The sequence below is a fragment of the Tamandua tetradactyla genome, chromosome 3 (assembly GCF_023851605.1).
Source record: "Tamandua tetradactyla isolate mTamTet1 chromosome 3, mTamTet1.pri, whole genome shotgun sequence".
NCBI lineage: Eukaryota > Metazoa > Chordata > Mammalia > Pilosa > Myrmecophagidae > Tamandua > Tamandua tetradactyla.
Window position 1 is genome coordinate 28,673,476 of NC_135329.1, and position 20,196 is coordinate 28,693,671.

At 38.1% G+C, this 20,196-nt stretch overlaps 1 long non-coding RNA gene across 1 annotated transcript in view; it reads right to left on the reverse strand.

Moving 5' to 3' along the window:
* LOC143677183 (uncharacterized) overlaps positions 1-14,053 on the reverse strand; it is a 38,077-nt gene extending 24,024 nt beyond the window's left edge. Inside the window, exon 1 of the long non-coding RNA XR_013172426.1 lies at positions 13,838-14,053. This is a non-coding gene — a long non-coding RNA (uncharacterized LOC143677183). The remainder of the gene's footprint in view (positions 1-13,837) is intronic.
* Positions 14,054-20,196: the final 6,143 nt, after the last annotated feature.

Genomic DNA, 20,196 nt, shown 5'->3' on the forward strand with positions numbered 1-20,196 from the left:
CCTATAAAAGAGGAAACATTTTGGAGAATAGTGATGCAGAGAGAGCAGAGAAGAACAACATAGCCACGAGAAGCAGAGTCCACCAGCCAGTGACCTTTGGAGATGAAGAAGGAAAATGTCTCCTGGGGAGCTTATGAAACAGCAAGCCAGGAGAAGAAGCTAGCAGATGACGCCATGTTCACCATGTGCCCTTCCAGATGAGAGAGAAACCCTGACTGAGTTCACCACGTGCCTTCTCATTTGAGAAAGAAACCCTGAACTTCATTGGCCTTCTTGAACCAAGGTACCTTTCCCTGGATGCCTTAGATTGGACATTTCTATAGACTTGTTTTAATTGGGACATTTTCTCAGCCTTAGAACTGTAAACTAGCAACTCATTAAATTCCCCCTTTTAAAAGTCATTCTGTTTCTGGTATTTTGCATTCCAGCAGCTAGCAAACTAGAGCAATCAGGGATGGGTACCAGGGGGTTCGTTATCTAGTCTCTTTACCTTTGTGTATGTATGAAATTTTCCATCATAATAGCTTTAAAAGCAATAACAGTAAACATACTTTAAAAAGAAAACAAAGAGGGCATGAGGATTCTCTTCTGAGCACAACCACATGGCCTCTCAGGGGAGATGGGCTGCTGGTTAAGCTGCTTTCAGCCCACCTTCAGGGCTTATGTTTGTGCTATATCCTTCTCAAAGAATTCTCTTCCTGCTTATTTCTCCTGGCTTAGATCCTGGCCATCCTTTAAACCCAGCTCAGATTCTGTTGTGTTTGTTTACCAAGCATGCATTCCCTTTTCTTCACTTCACAACACCCCATTTTCTTTTGAGAAAATACCTTCATGTGGCTCAAAGGCGGACTGTGTCAATCACATCTCCCAGAGGGGGCAACGGACTCAGATTTGGTCACACTGATCACAATGTTCAGGAATGGATATGTTGCCCAAGCTGAACCCATTAGCTAAACCCAGTTTGCAGTTTTTCCAACACAGAATCAGCCTATTGCATCCTTCCTCCCCTTTTGGAGACATCAGCACCAGCTGGCCAGCACCCCTCCTCAGAGGTCTGGGTTTCTTCTCTGAGTTCAGAGATAGCAGTGCCAGCCGAGCCAAGCCCCCTCCTCAGAGATCTGAGTTTCAGCTCTATAAGCCCCTCCTCCAAGTTTGTAAGTTTTAATAATTAAATCTCTTCCCCTTGTTTCCCCAGGCCTAGGGGTGGTAGTTGCTTCCTCCATGATACCTAGAGTTCTCTCCTTGCCTCTTCAGTTATCTAGTAGTCAACTTTACACCAGTTAACAATTCTTAGTATTAAATTCTCTGTTTAAATAACTGATGTGGTTTCTGCTCCTCAGTGTACCCTGAATAAGACAGCAACCCAGGAAGGAAAGCGGAAGGAATCAGACCATTCGGTCAATTCTGGGCTAAGAGAGTTAGAGGACGGTCAACTTAGGTCACAAAAGGAAGCCAGGGAAAAGAAAAAAAAAATTAAAAACACTGCTAGAAATCTGGTGGGCATCTTAAGGGTCCAGAGAGGAGAAACTCTGGGCCAGAACAGGGTTCAAAAGGAGGGACTGGTCCAAGAAACTTTCATTCATTCAAAAATATTTTTAGTTAATGTCTTCAGTAATTCAGGTATTCTAAACTAAAAATGATGCATAAAACTGGGACCTGCAGCCAGGCATTGTTTATCTTTAGTAACCTGTGTATGATTTGTTCTGTAAAATGAAATCCATCTACAAAAAGGAATGTTTTGTTGAACGCATGACTGATGGTCAGAGATGACCTGCAGTGGGGAAAGAAAGAAAGAAGAGGATAGAAGGGCACAGAATAAAGGGAAAGAGCCACCCATTTCTTTGATACTGCCAAAACAAACAACAACAAAAAAAGGGAAGATTTACCATAGAAAAACCACTCCTCCCTCACTTTTGCTCTCTGTTTAAGTTTTTACTAACTAGTGCTTTTCCCTCACACAATCGGGTGGTGAGCCAAAGGGCAAGAGTTGGGAGACAGCCAAGTTTCAGGGTTTCCCAGGCTAGAGAGAAGGCCACTGTATGATTAGATGTAATGCATATGGGTGTGGTAGCATTCAGGAGGGAATATATTAGCTCAGTGTTTGTCATAATCATGTAGGAGGTGAAATCTTACCTGCAACTTCGACATGTAAAATAGATCAAGGAGGGCCATACAAGGAGCTTCTAGGATGCTGTTAATATTTTATTTCTTGACTGGGTGAAGGTTACATGGATATTGACTTTATTTTTAAACCCTAAATATGTTTTAGCTATTTTCCAAATATGTGCTTCATAATATTTAAAGGCGATGGGGTGGGGATCTCTGTGGTTAGAGAGGCTTTCTTTAGCAACCCTCAAGGCACCTCCTTAGGACCTGGAATTCCATGGGAAATGCTCTGAAAGCTTTAGTGACCAGAAGCAATGTAACCAGAAAGGTTTACTCTGAAAGCATAAATAACCAGAGGCAAGTTAATCAGAAAAGACCTGAAAATCAGAAGCAGCAGTTTTAAAAGAGTGTACAAGCAGCCTGAAAGGGTCTTGAGAAGAGAAATTTAATAGCTCAGCTCTGGAACTGTCCAGTGAAGATGAAGCCACTCTCAGTTTCAGGGGTCTATAGTTACCCAGTTCCAACCAGGGATGGACGTGGAGGGAGAGTGAGAATAGATTTTGTTTTCTCAGAACCTGGAAAACCAAGAAGGAAAAGAATGGAAACTCAGGAGGAACAAGGAAGTAAAACTCATTTTCTGTGGAGGTTCCAAGATAAGGTGAGTAAACAAATGCAGAGTTTATAATGCACTGAGAGGTGACTTGTTTATACTTCCTGGTCTCCCCACACTGTCCAAGGGCAATGTTTTGGTGTCTGCTGTTCAGAAGCAGAATGGGCTTCTGAGATCCCTGTATTTGGATGCAGGTGACACCAAGAAGACACCTAACTGGCTGTGGAATCCAGGGAGCCCTATGATTGGGGGCTCACCTGGCCAGGTTATCTCAGGGTCCAAGGGCCATGCAGAACCTGGTGGGATCGGAGCAGGCCCATATGTGCTCTCCCAGCACTACTCAAGCCAGGCTGAATCTAGCAAAGAATCCCGTGCCCACTCCCAAGACCAATTTGGACTAGAATGTCAATTTAGGTATTTATAATGAGGAACATAATTTCCTTATGTACTTTTCCAAGTATTAGTGCCCTAGAGGAACTGATTGGAAGTTGGCCAGTTACTTTGAGATTGCCACCGTCTTACTGATGTATGTTCAAGAAAGTTTATTGTAGCAGTTTTTAATAATAAAAGATTGGAAATTAACCTAAATTCCCATAAATAGAAGACTAGTTAAATCATGATACAACCATACAATGAAAAAGTATTTGTTTGTCAAAAAACAATGACAGGGGGTGTGGCCAAGATGGCAGCTTAGCAATGTGCGCATTTTAGTTCATCTTCCAGAACAACTACTAAATAACCAGAAACAGTACAGAACAGCTCCCAGAGCCACGTCAGTGGCCAGACACACAGCGCACCCTAGTCTGGACCAGCTGGACCGGCTGCAAGCCTCCCCAGAACCGTGAGTTCCCCAAGTCGTGGTGGCCGGTGCCCCTCCCCCACAGGCTGCTTCCCAGAGGGGAAAGGAAACAGACTTTACCAGCAACAGGGGCTGAGCCCAACCAAATGCCAATTGTGGAACTAATGAACAAATTCTGACTACTAAAAATAGGCCCCCAGCTCAGGTGAACCTGGTCAAAGCAGAGGTCACTCATTGGGCTAATGGAAAAAGAGGAAAGGGGAGGAAACGGAGGTTTTTGTGGCTGTGTTTCTACAGAGGCTTGGCTGCCTCTGGATTCAGTGGCAGGACTTCTCGGGCTGCAACTGCCCCAGGCATAGGCAGAAACGGGTTGCATTCAGGGCTTGTCTTCCACCTGTGCCTTCCCCAGGGGAGGGGTGAAGCCCAACTCAGGTGGAATCCCCCCCTCAAGGAATTCAGACACCAGGGCTTGGCAATTTGAAGCCATTAAAACCAGCCTACAACCTCTCCTGTCTCCACCACGCCCTGAGCAGGGAGAGTCTGCCAAAGTTAAAGGTGCCACATCATCTTATGCTGGTGGGACATGCAGGCAGACAAGCGCTACATACTGTACAGGATAAGAAAAACAGAGCCCTGAGACTTCACAGGAAGGTCTTTTAACCTGCTGGGTCTCACCCTCAGGGAAAACTGATGCAGGTGACTCCTTCCCCCTGATAGGAGGCCAGCTTAGTCTGGGAAAACCTGGCTGGAGTCTATAATACCTACGTAGACCCTCCTAAGGGTGGTGGTGGGGGAAGGCACCATACAAGGAGGGCAAGAAACAAGAAAACAAGAACTGAAAAATTATCCTTCGTTAAACAAAACCTAAGCTAGAGGTCCAGAAAAAGCTGAACTGAATGTCAAAGAACAGAGAGACAACAAATTCATCCAGCAAGAAAACCCTAGGTAAGAGAAGTGAAAGCAATCTCCAGAATAAACTAATTAAGGTAAAATTAAATGTCTAGACTCCAGCAAAAAATAACAGATCACACCAGGAAAATTGAAGATATGGCCCAGTCAAATGAACAAACCAATAGTTCAAATGAGATACAAGAGCTGAAACAATTAATTCAGAATATATGAACAGACATGGAAAACCTCATCAAAAACCAAATCAATGAATCGAGGGAGGATATGAAGAAGGCAAGGAATGAACAAAAAGAAGAAACTGAAAGTCTGAAAAAACAAATCACAGAACTTATGGGAATGAAAGGCACAGGAGAAGAGATGAAAAAAACAATGGAAACCTACAATGGTAGATTTTGAGAGACAGAGGATAGGATTGGTGAACTGGAGGATGGAACATCTGAAATCCGACAAGAATCAGAAACTATAGAGAAAAAAATGAAAAAATATGAGCAGGGACACAGGGAATTGAATGATAATATGAAGCACATGAACATACATGTTGTGGTGTCCTGGAAGGAGAAGAGAAGGGAAAAGGAGGAGAAAAACTATTGGAAGAAATTATCACTGAAAATTTCCCAACTCTTATGAAAGACCTAAAATTACAGATCCAAGAAGTGCAGCGTACCCCAAAGAGAATAGATCCAAATAAACGTTCTCCAAGACTAATCAGAATGTCAGAGGTCAAAGAGAAAGAGAGGATCTTGAAAGCAGCAAAAGAAAAGCAATAGATCACATATAAGGGAAACCCAATAAGACTATGTGTAGATTTCTCAGCAGAAACCATGGAGGCGAGAAGACAGTGGGATGATATTTTTAAATTTCTAAAAGAGAAAAACTGCCAACCAAGAATTCTATATCCAGCAAAATTGTCCTTCAAAAATGAGGGATAAATTAAAACATTTTCAGACAAAAAAATCACTGAGAGAATTTGTGATCAAGAGACCAGCTCTGCAAGAAATACTAAAGGGAGCACTAGAGACAGGTATGAAAACATAAAAGAAAGAGGTGTGGAGAAGAGTGTAGAAAGAAGGAAAATTAGATATGACATATAAAATCCCAAAGGCAAAATGGTAGAAGAAAGTACTACCCGTACAGTAATAACACTAAATGTTAATGGATTGAACTCCCCAATCAAAAGACATAGACTGGCAGAACAGATTAAAAAACAGGATCCTTCTATATGCTGTCTACAGGAAACACATCTTAGACCCAAAGATAAACATAGGTTGAAAGTGAAAGGTTGGGAAAAGATATTTCATGCAAATAACAACCAGAAAAGAGCAGGAGTAGCTATACTAATATCCAACAAATTAGACTTCAAATGTAAAACAGTCAAAAGAGACAAAGAAGGATACTACGTACTAATAAAAGGAACAATTCAGCATGAAGACATAACAATCATAAATATTTATGCACCAAATCAGAATGCTCCAAAATACATGAGGCAAACGCTGCAAATTGAGAAATGAAAATCATTGAGAAAATCAGTAAAACTAGAAGCTGGTTCTATGAGAAAATCAATAAGATTGATGGGCCCTTAGCAAGATTGACAAAAAGAAGAAGAGAAAGGATGAAAATAAATATGTCAGAAATGGAAGAGGAGACATAACCATTGACCCCACAGAAATAAAGGAGGTAATAACAGGATACCATAAGGAAAGGGAAATAGACACATCTACCATAATAGTTGGAGACTTCGGTTCCCCACTCTCATCAATGGACAGAACATCTAGACAGAGGATCAATAAAGAAACAGAGAATTTGAATATTACAATAAATGAGCTAGACTTAACAGACATTTATAGGACATTACACCCCACAAAAGCAGGATACAACTTTTTCTCAAGTGCTCATGTATCATTCTCAAAGATAGACTGTATCCTGGGTCACAAAGCAAGTCTCAACAAGTTTAAAAAGATTGAAATCATACAAAACACTTTCTCAGATCATAAAGGAATGAAGTTGGAAATCAATAATAGGCAGAGTGCCAGAAATATGTGGAGGCTCAACAACACACTCTTAAACAACCAGTGGGTCAAGGAAGAAATTACAAGAGAATTCAGTAAATATCTCGAGGCAAATGAAAATGAAAACACAACATATCAAAACCTATGGGATGCAGCAAAGGCAGTGCTAAGAGGGAAATTTATTGCCCTAAATGCCTATATCAAAAAAAGTAACTGTGCACTTGGAAGAACTAGAGAAAGAACAGTAAAATAACACCAAAGCAAGTAAAAGGAAAGAAATAACAAATATTAGAGCAGAAATAAATGAAATTGAGAACATGAAAATCATTGAGAAAATCAGTAAAACTAGAAGCTGGTTCTATGAGAAAATCAATAAGATTGATGGGCCCTTAGCAAGACTGACAAAAAGAAGAAGAGAAAGGATGCGAATAAATATGTCAGAAATGGAAGAGGAGACATAACCACTGACCCCACAGAAATAAAGGAGGTAATAACAGGATACTATGAACAACTTTACGCTAATAAATACAACAATGTAGATGAAATGGACAAGTTCCTAGAAAGGCATGAACAACCAACTTTGACTCAAGAAGAAATAGATGACCTCAACAAACCAATCACAAGTAAAGAAATTGAATCAGTCATTAAAAAGCTTCCCAAAAAGAAAAGCCCAGGACCAGGCGGCTTCTCATGTGAATTCTACCAAACATTCCAGAAAGAATTAGTACCAACTCTCCTCAAACTCTTCAAAAAAATAGAAGAGGAGGGAAAACTACCTAATTCATTCTATGAAGCCAACATCACCCTCATACCAAAACCAGGCAAAGATATTACAAAAAAAGAAAACTACAGACCAATCTCTCTAATGAATAAAGATGCAAAAATCCTCAATAAAATTCTAGCAAATTGAATCCAGCAACACATTAAAAGAATTATACATCATGACCAAGTAGGATTCATCTCAGGTATGCCAGGATGGTTCAACATAAGAAAATCAATTAACGTAATACACCGTATCAACAAATCAAAGCAGAAAAATCACATGATCATCTCGATTGATGCAGAGAAGGCATTTGACAAAATTCAACATCCTTTCCTGTTGAAAACACTTCAAAGGATAGGAATAAAAGGGAACTTCCTTAAAATGAGAAAGGGAAAATATGAAAAAAACCACAGATAATATCATCCTCAATGGGGAAAAACTGAAAACTTTCCCCCTAAGATCAGGAACAAGACAAGGATGTCCACTATCACCACTGTTATTTAACATTGTGTTAGAAGTTCTAGCCAGAGCAATTAGGCAAGAAAAAGAAATACAAGGCATCAAAATTGGAAAGGAAGAAGTAAAATTCTCGCTGTTTGCAGATGATATGATACTATATGTCGAAAACGCTGAAAAATCCACAGCAAAACTACTAGAGCGAATAAACGAGTATAGCAAAGTGGCAGGTTACAAGATCAGCATTCAAAATCTGTAGTGTTTCTATACACTAGTAATGAACAATCTGAAGGGGAAATCAAGAAATGAATTCCATTTATAATTGCAACTAAACGAATAAAATACTTAGGAATAAATTTAACTAAAGAGACAAAAGATCTATACAAAGAAAACTACAAGAAACTGTTAAAAGAAATCACAGAAGACCTAAATAGATGGAAGGGCATACCATGTTCATGGATTGGAAGACTAAATATAGTTAAGATGTCAATTCTACCTAAATTGATTTACAGATTCAATGCAATACCATTCAAAATCCCAACAACTTGCTTTTCAGAAATAGAAAAAACAATAAGCAAATTTATCTGGAAGGGCAGGGTGCCCCGAATTACTAAAAGTATCTTGAGGGAAAAAAAACAAAGAGGAGGTCTCACACTGCCTGCCTTTAAGGCATATTATGAAGCCACAGTGGTCAAAACAGCATGGTACTGGCATAAAGACAGATATATTGACCGATGGAATCAAATAGAGTGTTCAGATATAGACCCTCTCATCTATGGACATTTGATCTTTGATAAGGCAGTCAAGCCAACTCACCTGGGACAGAACAGTCTCTTCAATAGATGGTGCCTAGAGAACTGGATATCCATATGCAAAAGAATGAAAGAGGACCTGTATCTCACACCCTATACAAAAGTTAACTCAAAATGGATCAAAGATCTAAACATTAGGTCTAAGACCATAAAACAGTTAGAGGAAAATGTAGGGAAATATCTTATAAATCTTATAATTGGAGGCGGTTTTATAGACCTTACACCCAAAGCAAGAGCACTGAAGAAATAAATAAATGGGAACTCCTCAAAATTAAACACTTTTGGGCATCAAAGAACTTCATCAAGAAAGTAAAAAGACAGCTTACACAATGGGAGACAATATTTGGAAATGACACATCAGATAAAGGTCTAGTATCCAGAATTTATAAAGAGATTGTTCAACTCAACAAAAAGACAACCAATCCAATTACAAAATGGGAAAAAGACTTGAACAGACACTTCTCAGAAGAGGAAATGCAAATAGCCAAAAGGCATGTGAAGAGATGCTCAATGTCCTGGCCATTAGGGAAATGCAAATCAAAACCACAATGAGATATCATCTCACACCCACCAGAATGGCCATTATCAATTAAACAGAAAATGACAAGTGCTGGAGAGGATGTGGAGAAAGAGGCACACTTATTCACTGTTGGTGGGAATGTCAAATAGTGCAACCACTGTGGAAGGCAGTTTGGCGGTTCCTCAAAAAGCTGAATATAGAATTGCCATATGATCCAGCAATACCATTTCTAGGTATCTACTCAGAGGACATAAGGGCAAAGACACAAACAGACAGACATTTGCACACCAATGTTTATAGCAGCATTATTTACAATTGCCAAGAGATGGAAACAGCCAAAATGTCCAACAACAGACGAGTGGCTAAACAAACTGTGGTTTATACATACGATGGAATATTATGCAGCTTTAAGACAGAATAAAGTTATGAAGTATGTAACAACATGGATGGACCTTGAGAACATTATGCTGAGAGAGACTAGCCAAAAACAAAAGGACAAATACTGTATGGTCTCACTGATATAAACTGACATTAGTGAATAAACTTGGAATATTTCGTTGGTAACAGAGACCATCAGGAGATAGAAATAGGGTAAGATATTGGGTAATTGGAGCTGAAGGGATACAGACTGTACAACAGCACTGAATACAAAAACTCCAAGAAATGGACAGCACAATACTACCTAACTGTAATACGATTATGTTAAAACACTGAATGAAGCTGCATGTGAGAATGATAGAGGGAGGAGGGCTGGGGACATAAATGAAGTCAGAAAGAAAGATAGATGTTAAAGATTGAGATGGTATAATCTAGGAATGCCTAGAGTGTATAATAATAGTGACTAAATGTACAAATTTAAAAAATGTTTTTGCATGAGAAAGAACAAAGGAATGTCATTATTGCAGGGTGCTGAAAATAGATGGCAATTAATATTTTAAAATATCACCTTATGTGTGAGACTAAAGCAAAAAATGTTTGTTACAAAATTTATATTTTGACTAGTGCATTTCCTAATATAACTTATATAGATAGTTTGATTGAACACCATAAGTACTTGGAATCTCAGGTAGGACATGAGATTTTGTTGGTTTGTCTAGAGTGATGCCCCGATGAATCCCAGAGTGATTCGATCAGTGAATGGAAAAGTATTTGCAAAGCCCCCTTCGGGGAATGGTGAGAACGGGGAGAAATTCAACTTCCCCAAGTTAAATTCTTGATATTCTCACAAGCAGTGTGCACAAGCAAAGCTATAGGCTGAGTCCCCAGTCTTGGGGTTTGTTCAAATGAAACTTAACCCCACAAAGGATAGGTCAAGTCTACTTAAAATTTAGGCCTAAGAGTCACCCCCAAGAGAGCTTCTTTTCTTGCTCAGATGTGGCCTCTCTCTCCACCCAACACAACAAGCAAACTCACCACCCTCCCCCGTCTACATGGGACATGAGTCCCAGGGGTGTGGACCTTCCTGGCAATGTGGGATAGAAATCCTAGAATGAGCTGAGATTCAGCATCAAGGGATTGAGAAAAACCCTAGAATGAGCTGAGATCCAACATCAAGGGATTGAGAAAACCTTCTCTACCAAAAGGGGGAACAGTGAAATGAGACAAAGTGTCAATGGCTGAGAGATTCCAAACAGAGTCGAGATGTTGTCCTGGAGGTTATTCTTACGCATTAAGTAGCTATCACCTTGTTATTCAAGATGTAATGGAGAGGCTGGAGGGAAATGCCTGAAAATGTAGAGCTGTGTTCCAGTAGACATGTTTCTCGAGGATGATTGAATAATGATATAGCTGTCACAATGTGACTGTGTGATTGTGAAAACCTTGTGTCTGATGCTCCTTTTATCTACCTTTTCAAGAAACAAGGAGAACATATGGAATAAAAATAAATAATAGGGGGAACAAATGTTAAAATAAATTTAGTTTGAAATGCTAGTGATCAATGAAAGTGAGGGGTAAGGGGTATGGTATGTATAATCTTTTTTTTTCTGTTATTGTTTTATTTATTTTTCTGTTGCCTTTTTATTTCTTTTTCTGAATTGATGCAAATGTTCTAAGAAATAATGAATATGCAACTATGTGATGATATTGAGAATTATTGAATATATATGTAGAACAGAATTATATGTTAATGTTTTCGTTTGTTCTTAAATTTTTTAAATTAATAAATAAATTTAAAGAAAAAGCAATAACAGCTCTCTATGGATTGGTAAGGAATAACTTCCAAAATATATAATAAAGTGAAAAAAAAAAGCAAGGTACAAATAGCATATATACTATGCTATCATTTATATAAAAAATATAAATACAGAGAAAGAGATGTTTTTAATTGCTGAGAATATCTTTAGAAGGATTCATAAGAACCTAATAATAGAAATTGCTTGTGAAAAGTGGAATTGGACCATGAGGGGACAAAGGTAGGAGACAGATTGACTTTTCTCCCTATAATCTTTTGTAGCTTTTGGATTTTGTGATGGGGTTATGCAATGTTTTTACTTTAAAATATTAAAGAGCAAAAAAACCAGGCTGCATTTCCAAGGCAAGGAGCATCAACATTTAATCCAGACTGGGGAGAGCTTAATAAATCTTCAGTCCTCATTAGTAAGTACAGCTTTTAGGGACAATATATTTGAATCTCCAGCTCAGTCTTTCTCCTTTGGCCAGAGTTGCAGAATGGGTGATAGAGTCTTACTTTTCTTTTCTCTGTCTCAAACTCTCTAATTCCTCTTCTTCTTGCACTTGTCATGACATCATACTTCATTTCAATGTACTTTTATAATAGGTTACCATTTCCAACCTGACCACTTATTTCATTCTTATAATTCGTGCTGGCAGCTGCCCACTTAGACTGGGCACTCGTAACAAGGTCTTCCAACTTGTGGGTTGCTTCTTGGAAGGCTATTAATGTAGCCTAATGGAAGGCTACATTAATCCTGCCCCAGTGTGTGGATTCCTGTAGATTTCAGTGCATGGGTGACCCTTATCTCACCTGAACATTCTTTTCTTTCTTCTGACCCTATCGTCAATCCCTTCTCCTTCATGGGGATATTTTCCAGTAAGTCCTATGATTCCCTTTCTGCACTTTTCAATTATTTATATCTTGGATCCCCTTACAGCTAAATTTTCCTACCCTGATCTTCAACTATTCTCCTGTGCCTGTTCACAAACTCTCCCAGATCACCCAGGTTTCAGGTAGGTGGGTACAATAGAGGACTTCTAAGATCCTACAATTTCCAGTAAGGCAGTACTAGACTATGAGTCTACTCCTTCAAGTATCTTCTGCCCTTTGTCCCAACCTCATACATCAGGGAGCTATGCACCTTTTGTTCATATTTCTTAACAGAAATATTTCTAGGAAAGAGAGTGTTCAAAATAACCCAGATTTGGAACTAAGAAGATGCTGGTTTGAATCCTTGCTCTCCTAATTACCACCTGTGTGGTCTTGGGCAAGTATTTCGGTTTGCTACAGCTGCCAGAATGCAATATACCAGAAAAGGACTGATTGTTACAATATACCAGAAAAGGATTGATTTTTACAATGGGGATTTATTAACTTAAAATTTAGAGCTCTAGGACCATGAAATGTCTTAATTAAGGTATTAACAGGATAATATCTAGACTCTGAAGATTGGCTCCTGGCATCCGGTTCCTCTGTCAGATAGCAAGGCATATGGCCAGCATCTGATGGTCCTTTGCTCCCAGGTCTTGTTGCTTTCAGCTTCTGGTTCCAGAGGCCTCCTCTCTCAGCTTCTGTGGGTCCTCTCTTAGCATCTCCAAGGCTTTTCTCTCCAAGCTGTCTGACCGCTTTTCTCTGAACTCTTTCTATTTTTCTGTTCTTTATCCTCTCATAAAGGACTCCAGTATAGGATTAAGACTCACCTTGAATTGGGTGGTCACATCTCAGTTGAAACAACCTAATCAAAAGGTCCCATCCACAATAGGTCTCTACCCACAGGAATGAATTAAAAGAACATGACCTTTTCTGGAGTAAATATCTTCAAACCAACATGACAAGTTACCTTACTTTATCAAGCCCCAATTTTCCTCTGAAAAATGAATCTAGGAATCTTTATTTCACAGGACTGTAATGAAGATTAAATTAGAGTATATATGTAAAGGTTATATTTTAGTGCCTTGATTCAGAGTCAATGATTACTAAGTACAGGTGTCTTCCCCTAGACATTAACCAACCTCATTCTGCCAACTTCATTCCACAGAAACTACACCACATACACTCACTAGCATATGCAGTAACGCCCCCATCAGAAATACATATAATTATATAATATATAAACTGACCTACACAGAGTATACAGATACAAACTCATATGACCCAAGAAACAAGAAATAAAAGAAAATAGGGAAAAAATAAAGAAAGGAAAAGTATGTGTTGAAGAATAAAGGAAAGAGCAGTTACTTGATGAAATGAGCAGCTATAAAGGAGAAGGTGAAGAAGTGTAAGGAAGAACAAAGTACATGAAACTTTGATTACCAGGAAGGTAACTAACTCCATGATAATTTGGTAAGTACCTATTTGTGAATTTAACCCATCCAGGATAACAAGCACCAATGGAGGAGGAAAGGAATCTTGTCACCGAGAGAGATTTGTTCCTATTCATGATCTGCTGGGAGGTGACCCAGAGACAAAGAAGTTAAACATGTCTGTGTGTCACCTCAATTCCCAGCAGGACCAAATCACCAGAGGGTAGGAATGTATTTAGGAAAAGGGATACAGAAAAAGAAGGAGTGTACATGTAAAAGGAAAATGTGGTAGAGTTGGGTAAAGTAATCTATCCTGATCTCAGAGGAATTCAAGAGTATCCTAAAAAGTTTTCCCGTCTCCAGCCTTAAAAACTTACCATATGTTACAGATGGAAGAAATTTTGAGACTTCACTGTCTGAAATCCACTGGGTGACTTCCACTTCTTATTATAACAGAGGAACAGTACTAGACAAGTCCTCCTATCATAAACAACCGTAAAACTGGAAAAATATATGACACAACTGTTTTCAGACATCGGTAAAAAGCAGTGCAAGACTATAGTCCCTGAGAGAAAGAAAATTCACAAGGCGAATCCCATGATCACTCTGGGGATAATTTCCTAATTGCAGTGCAAAGAGCTAAAGTCCAGTCTAAGCACAACAGTCCTGCTGAGCTGAGGAGTCAAAGTTTAGAGTTTGAAGCAGCTGAAACAACAGAAACCTGCAGGGTCTGGCATTGCAGAAGGGAGATCTGGGAAGGAAGAGGCCTGAAAGTTGTGTTAGGGTCACCCATGAGGCTTTGGTGAAGGCAAGGCAGTATATGCACAAGGCGAGAGTACGCAGGAGTAGCAGAGGGGCTGATAAAGGTTGAAAATGGAACAGAAATATAAGCAGCCAAGAAGTGCTGGGATATTGGAGTTTCAGATCAGCTAGAGTGCAGAAATGTCATTAACACCATGTTACTATCTCACATCAGACTGAAAATTGTGCTTTAGGAGTACAGCCTACACTCCACAGCAAGGCCTATCATAGAGCTACCCTTAAAAAAAGTCTAAAACTAAACCCTGAAAAAACTAAATCTAAAATGGAGACAGAGTTCAGAGGTTGAGTCCCATGGGGTTAAGAGGGCTTGGAAAATATCTTAGGCCTTCCACAGATTTTCCATAACAAAGCATAAAATCAAGCAAAAACAGTTGTAAGGGGGCTCATCCAGTGACTAAACTGTGTGCTAGAACAAAAATCAAAACTTTTCAGAGGAACACAACACATTCCAGAGTTTTTGAAAATGTGTCACTGGCAATATCTGGTAGAGAATTACCAGGCATGCAAAAAAAAAGAAAGAAAGAAAAAACCCACAAAAACAAAAACCAAGAAATGTGACCCACAGTCAAGAAAAATTTAGACAGTAGAAACCAATAGAGAGGCCCCTAAAATGTTAGCAGACAAAAACAAAAAAAGTGATAAATTTTTCCCAAGAACTAAAGGAAAATGGTCATAATGAGTAACAAAAAAGTCACAAATAAATGGAAGCCATAAATGGAAATTCTAAAACTGAAAATTAAAATAATTGAAATGAAATATTCAGTAGATGGGCTTAAAAGCACATTGGAGGAGGTGCAAGGGTAGTTCAGTGGTAGAATTACTGCCTGTCATGTGGGATACCTGGGTTCGATTGCTTTCTGGTCCATGTGCTTCCCTCAAAAAACAAACAATAAGCAAAACAAAGAAAAAAAACAAACAAAAATTCAACAAATGGTGCTGCAATAACGGGATACTCACATGGAAAAATAATGAAATGTGACTCCATAGTACAGCATACAAAAAAAAAAAAACACTTTGGAGATGAATAAATATATATATATAAGTTATACATATATAAACTTGAAAATGAATAAATAGAATCCAAACTGAAGAGTGAAGGGAAATAAAATGAATATATCTTCAGGGTCCTATAGGAAAATGTCAAGCAACCTAACAAAAATAAAATTGGGGACATAGAAGAAAAAGAGGGGATGATACAAAGAAAGTTACACCTATACATTTACTAGTCAAATTTCTAAAAACCACAGATAAAGATAAAATCTTATAAGCAGAGAACAAAGCACATCATACACAGAGGAACAATGATATGAATTCAACCTGGTTTCTCAGCAGAAACCATGGAGACCAGAAACAATGAAATGGAATCTTTGAAGCTGTAAAAGAAATAAAAGACAGTTTCGTAAAAGTGGAAGCTCATTAAATTTACAATCAGCATATCTTCACTACAAGAATTGCTGAAGGATATTCTTCATGCTAACAGAAAATCAGTCAGATAAAAACTTGAAAATACTGAAAGGAATGAAGAACTACAGAAATGGTAAATAGGTGGATAAATATGAAAATACATGGGGTTCTTTCCTTCTTGGAAAGTTTCTTAAAAGGCAACTGACAATTTAAGGCAAAAAATGATGAGATTGTAGGGTAGGATTTTTAGCACATGAAGAAGTAAAAAATATGACAAAAAAGAGCACAATGGACAAAGGGAAGTAGGTGAATGAAATCATGCTGTTGTAAGGTTATTATAGCGATGTAGTGGGATGTACGAAGTGGAAAGTGTTAGATATGAAGAGAGATGTGGAAATTGTGATCTGTGATGTGAAGGAGCACAATATTGACTATAAATAGACTTTTTCCATCTCTATGTTTAACAAAATAGATTTTTATAAGTGGAAATGCCTATTATTGCCCTAGAGCATGCACTAAAATATAGTATGGATAGTAAAGAAGCCCACAAAGAATAAAGTAGAATATATAAATGTATTCAGTTAGCCCATTAGAAGGCAGGGAAGGAAGAACAGAAGAATGAAAAACAGAAGGAGTAAATGGAAAACAGATACAAGATGGTAAATTTAAACCATATAGAAGAAAAAGCTTTTTAAAATTAAAAATAAAAGAACAAACCATACTATATCAAAAGTAACATTAGGTGTTGAAGGACCAAACACTCTAGCTAAAATTCAGAGATTTTAAACTAGATTATTTTAAAAACAAGAACCAACCATATGTTTTCTACATGAGAAGCTCTTTCAATACAAAGACACAGACTTATTGAGAGTAAAAGGATGGAAAAAGATAAACCATGCAAACAGTATGCATAAGAAAACTGGCATGGCTCTATTAATGGTAGACAAAACAGATTGCAAGACAAAAAGCATCACATGAGGTAAAGAAGGATGTGTCAGAATGATGAAAGAGGCAATATACCAGAAAGATATAACAATCCTGCATATGTATAAACTTAATAAAAGAGCTTCAAAATTCATGAAGCAAAAATGACAAATCAAAGAAAGAGACTACATATATTTTTAAAATTTTTATTAATAAAACCAATCAACATACAAACACAAATGTTCTTAACATATGAATATTCCATACTGTGCAATCAGTGGCTCACAGTATCATCACATAGTTGTATATTCACCACCATGATCATTTCTCAGAACATTTACATCACTCCAGAAAAAGAAATAAAAACAAAAAAGAAAAAACTCATACATACCATATTCCTTACCCCTTCCTCTTGTTGACCACTAGTATTTCCCTCTACCCAATTTATTTTAACATTTTTCCCCCTATTATTTATTTATTTTTAATCCCTACTTTTTTACTCATCTGTTGTTCTAGTCTGCAAGCTCCTGGAATGCAATATACCAGAAACGGAATGGCTTTTAAAAAGGGACATTTAACAAGTTGCTAGTTTACAGTTCTAAGGCCGAGAAAATGTCCCAATTAAAACAATTCTATAGAAATGTCCAATCTAAGCCATCCAGGGAAAGATACCTTGGTTCAGGAAGGCTGATGAAGTTCAGGGTTTCTCTCTCAAATGTGAAGGCACATGGCAAGCATGGTCAAGGTTACTCTCTCATCTGGAAAGTCACGTGGCAAACACGGTGTCATCTGCTAGCTTTCTCTCCTGGCTTCCTGTTTCATGAAGCTCCCTGGGAGGCATTTTCCTTCTTCATCTCCAAAGGTCGCTGGCTGGTGGATTCTGCTTCTCATAGCTGTGTCCTTCTACTCTCTTGGAATCTCTCACTTTCTCCAAAATGTTTCCTCTTTTATAGGATTCCAGTAAACTAATGAAGACCCACCCAAATGGGTGGAGACGCATCTCCATCTAATCCAGTTTAACAACTGCTCTTGATTGAGTCACATCTCCAGGCAGATGATCTAATTACAGATTCAAACATATAGTACTGAATAGGGATTAGAAGAAATGGCTGTCTTTACAAAATGCGATTAGGATTAAAACATGGCTTAGGGTACATATATCCTTTCAAACCGGCACATCTGTCCATACCATAGATAAAAGGAGCATCAGAACAAAAGTTTCACAATCATACAGTCACTTTGCAAAAGCTGTATCATTATATAATAATCTTAAAGAATCAAGGCTTCTGGAAAACAGCTCTACAGTTTCAGGCACTTCCTTCTAGCCTCTCTAATACACCTTAAACTAAAAAGTGGATTTCTATATAATGCACAAGAATAACCACTCAACTCTATTTGAAATCTCACAGCCACTGACACTTTATTTTGTTTCATTTCTCTCTTCCCCTTTTTGGTTGAGAAGGTTTTCTCAATCCCTTGATGCTGAGTCCCAGATCATTCTAGGATTTCTGTCCTACATTGCCAGGGAGGTTCACACCCCTGGGTCATGTCCCATATAGAGAGGGGAAGGGCAGTGAGTTTGCTTGCCATGTTCGCTGAGAGATAGGACATATCTGAGCAACAAAAGAAGTTCTCTGGGGGTGACTCATAAGCCCAATTTTAAGTAAGCTTAGCTTATCCTTTATGGGAATAAGATTCATATGAATAAACCCCAAGATTGAGGGCTCGGCCTATTGATTTGGTTGTTCCCATTGCTGGTGAGAATATCAGGCCTTCTGCAAATGGGAAAGTTGAATTTTTCCCCTTTCTTACCATTCCCCCAAGAAGACTTTGCAAATACTTTTTTATACACTGTTCAAAGCACTCTGGGATTTATCAGGGCATCACTCTGGACCAACCTACAAAATCTCATGCCCTACTCAAGGTTCCATGTACTTATGGTGTTTAATTAAACTGTCTGTATAAGTTATATTAGGAAATGTACTAGTCAAAATATAAATTTTGTAACAAATAAACATTTTTGGCTTTAGTCTCACACATAAGTTAAAGTTTTAAAATATGAATTACCATCTATTTTCAACACCCTGCAATACTGACATTACTTAGTTCTTTCTCATGCAAAATTATTTTTAAATTTGTACATTTAATCACTAACATTGTACACTCTAGGCATTCCTAGATTATACCACCTCAGTCTTTATCATCTATCTTTCCTTCTGGTTTCATTTGTGCCCCCAGCCCTCCTCCCTCTATCATTCTCACATTCAGCTTCATTCAGTGTACTAACATTGTTGTGCTACAATTAGGAAGTATTGTGTTATCCATTTCTGAATTTTTACAATCAGTCCTGTTGCACAATCTGTATACCTTCAGCTCCAATTATCCAATATCTACCCTATTTCTATCTCTTGATGACCTCTGTTCTTAATTGAAATTCTCCAAGTTCATTCATTAATGTCAGTTCATATTAGTGAGACCATACAGTATTTGTCCTTTTGTTTCTGTTTAATCTCCCTCAACATAATGTTCTCAAGGTCCTTCCATGTTGTTACATGCTTCGTAAATTTATTCTGTCTTACAGCTGCATAATATTCCATTGTATGGATATACCACAGCTTGTTTAGCCACTCATCTGTTGATGGACATTTGGGCTGTTTCCATCTCTTGGAAATTGTAAATAATGCTGCTATAAACATTGGTGTGCAAATGTCTATTTGTGACCTTGCTCTCATGTCCTCTGAGTAGATACCTAGCAATGGTATTGCTGGATCATATGGCAATTCTTTACTTAGCTTCCTGAGGAGCTGCCAAACTCCTTCCACAGTGGTTGTACCATTTTAATTCCCACCAACAGTGGATAAGTGTGCCTCTTTCTCCACATCCTCTCAAGCACTTGTCATTTTCTGTTTTATTGATAATGGCCATTCTGGTTGGTATGAGATGATATCTCATTGTGGTTTTGATTTGCATTTCGCTAATAGCCAGATTCTTCTATGCTCATGCTCTGGGTATGAGATGTAGGAAATTGCCTCCTATTATAAGTTTTATAAGCTATTTCCTTATATTTTCTTCTAAAAGTTTTATGGTCTTATATCTAATGTTTAGGTCTTTGATCCATTTTGAGTTAATTTTTATATAGGGTGTGAGATATGGATCCTCTTTCATTCTTTTGCATGTGGATATCCAGTTCTCCATTTATTGAAGAGACTGTTCTATCCCAGGTGAGTTGGCTTGACTACCTTATCAAGGGTCAATTATCCATAGATGAGGAGGTTTATATCTGAACTGTCTAATCAATACCATTGGTCAGCGTATCTATCTCTATGCCAGTACTATGCTGTTTGACCACTATAGCTTCATACACCTTAAAGTTAGACAGTGTGAGACTTCTGACTTTATTTTTCCTTCTCAGGATATTTTTAGCTATTCCAGGCACCTTACACTTCCAGATAAATTTGGTTATTGGTTTTTCTATTTCTGAAAAGTAACTTTTTTGGATTTTAATTGGTATTGCATTGAATCTATAAATCAATCTAGGTAAAATTGACATTGTAACTATATTTAGTCTTCCAATCCATGAACATGG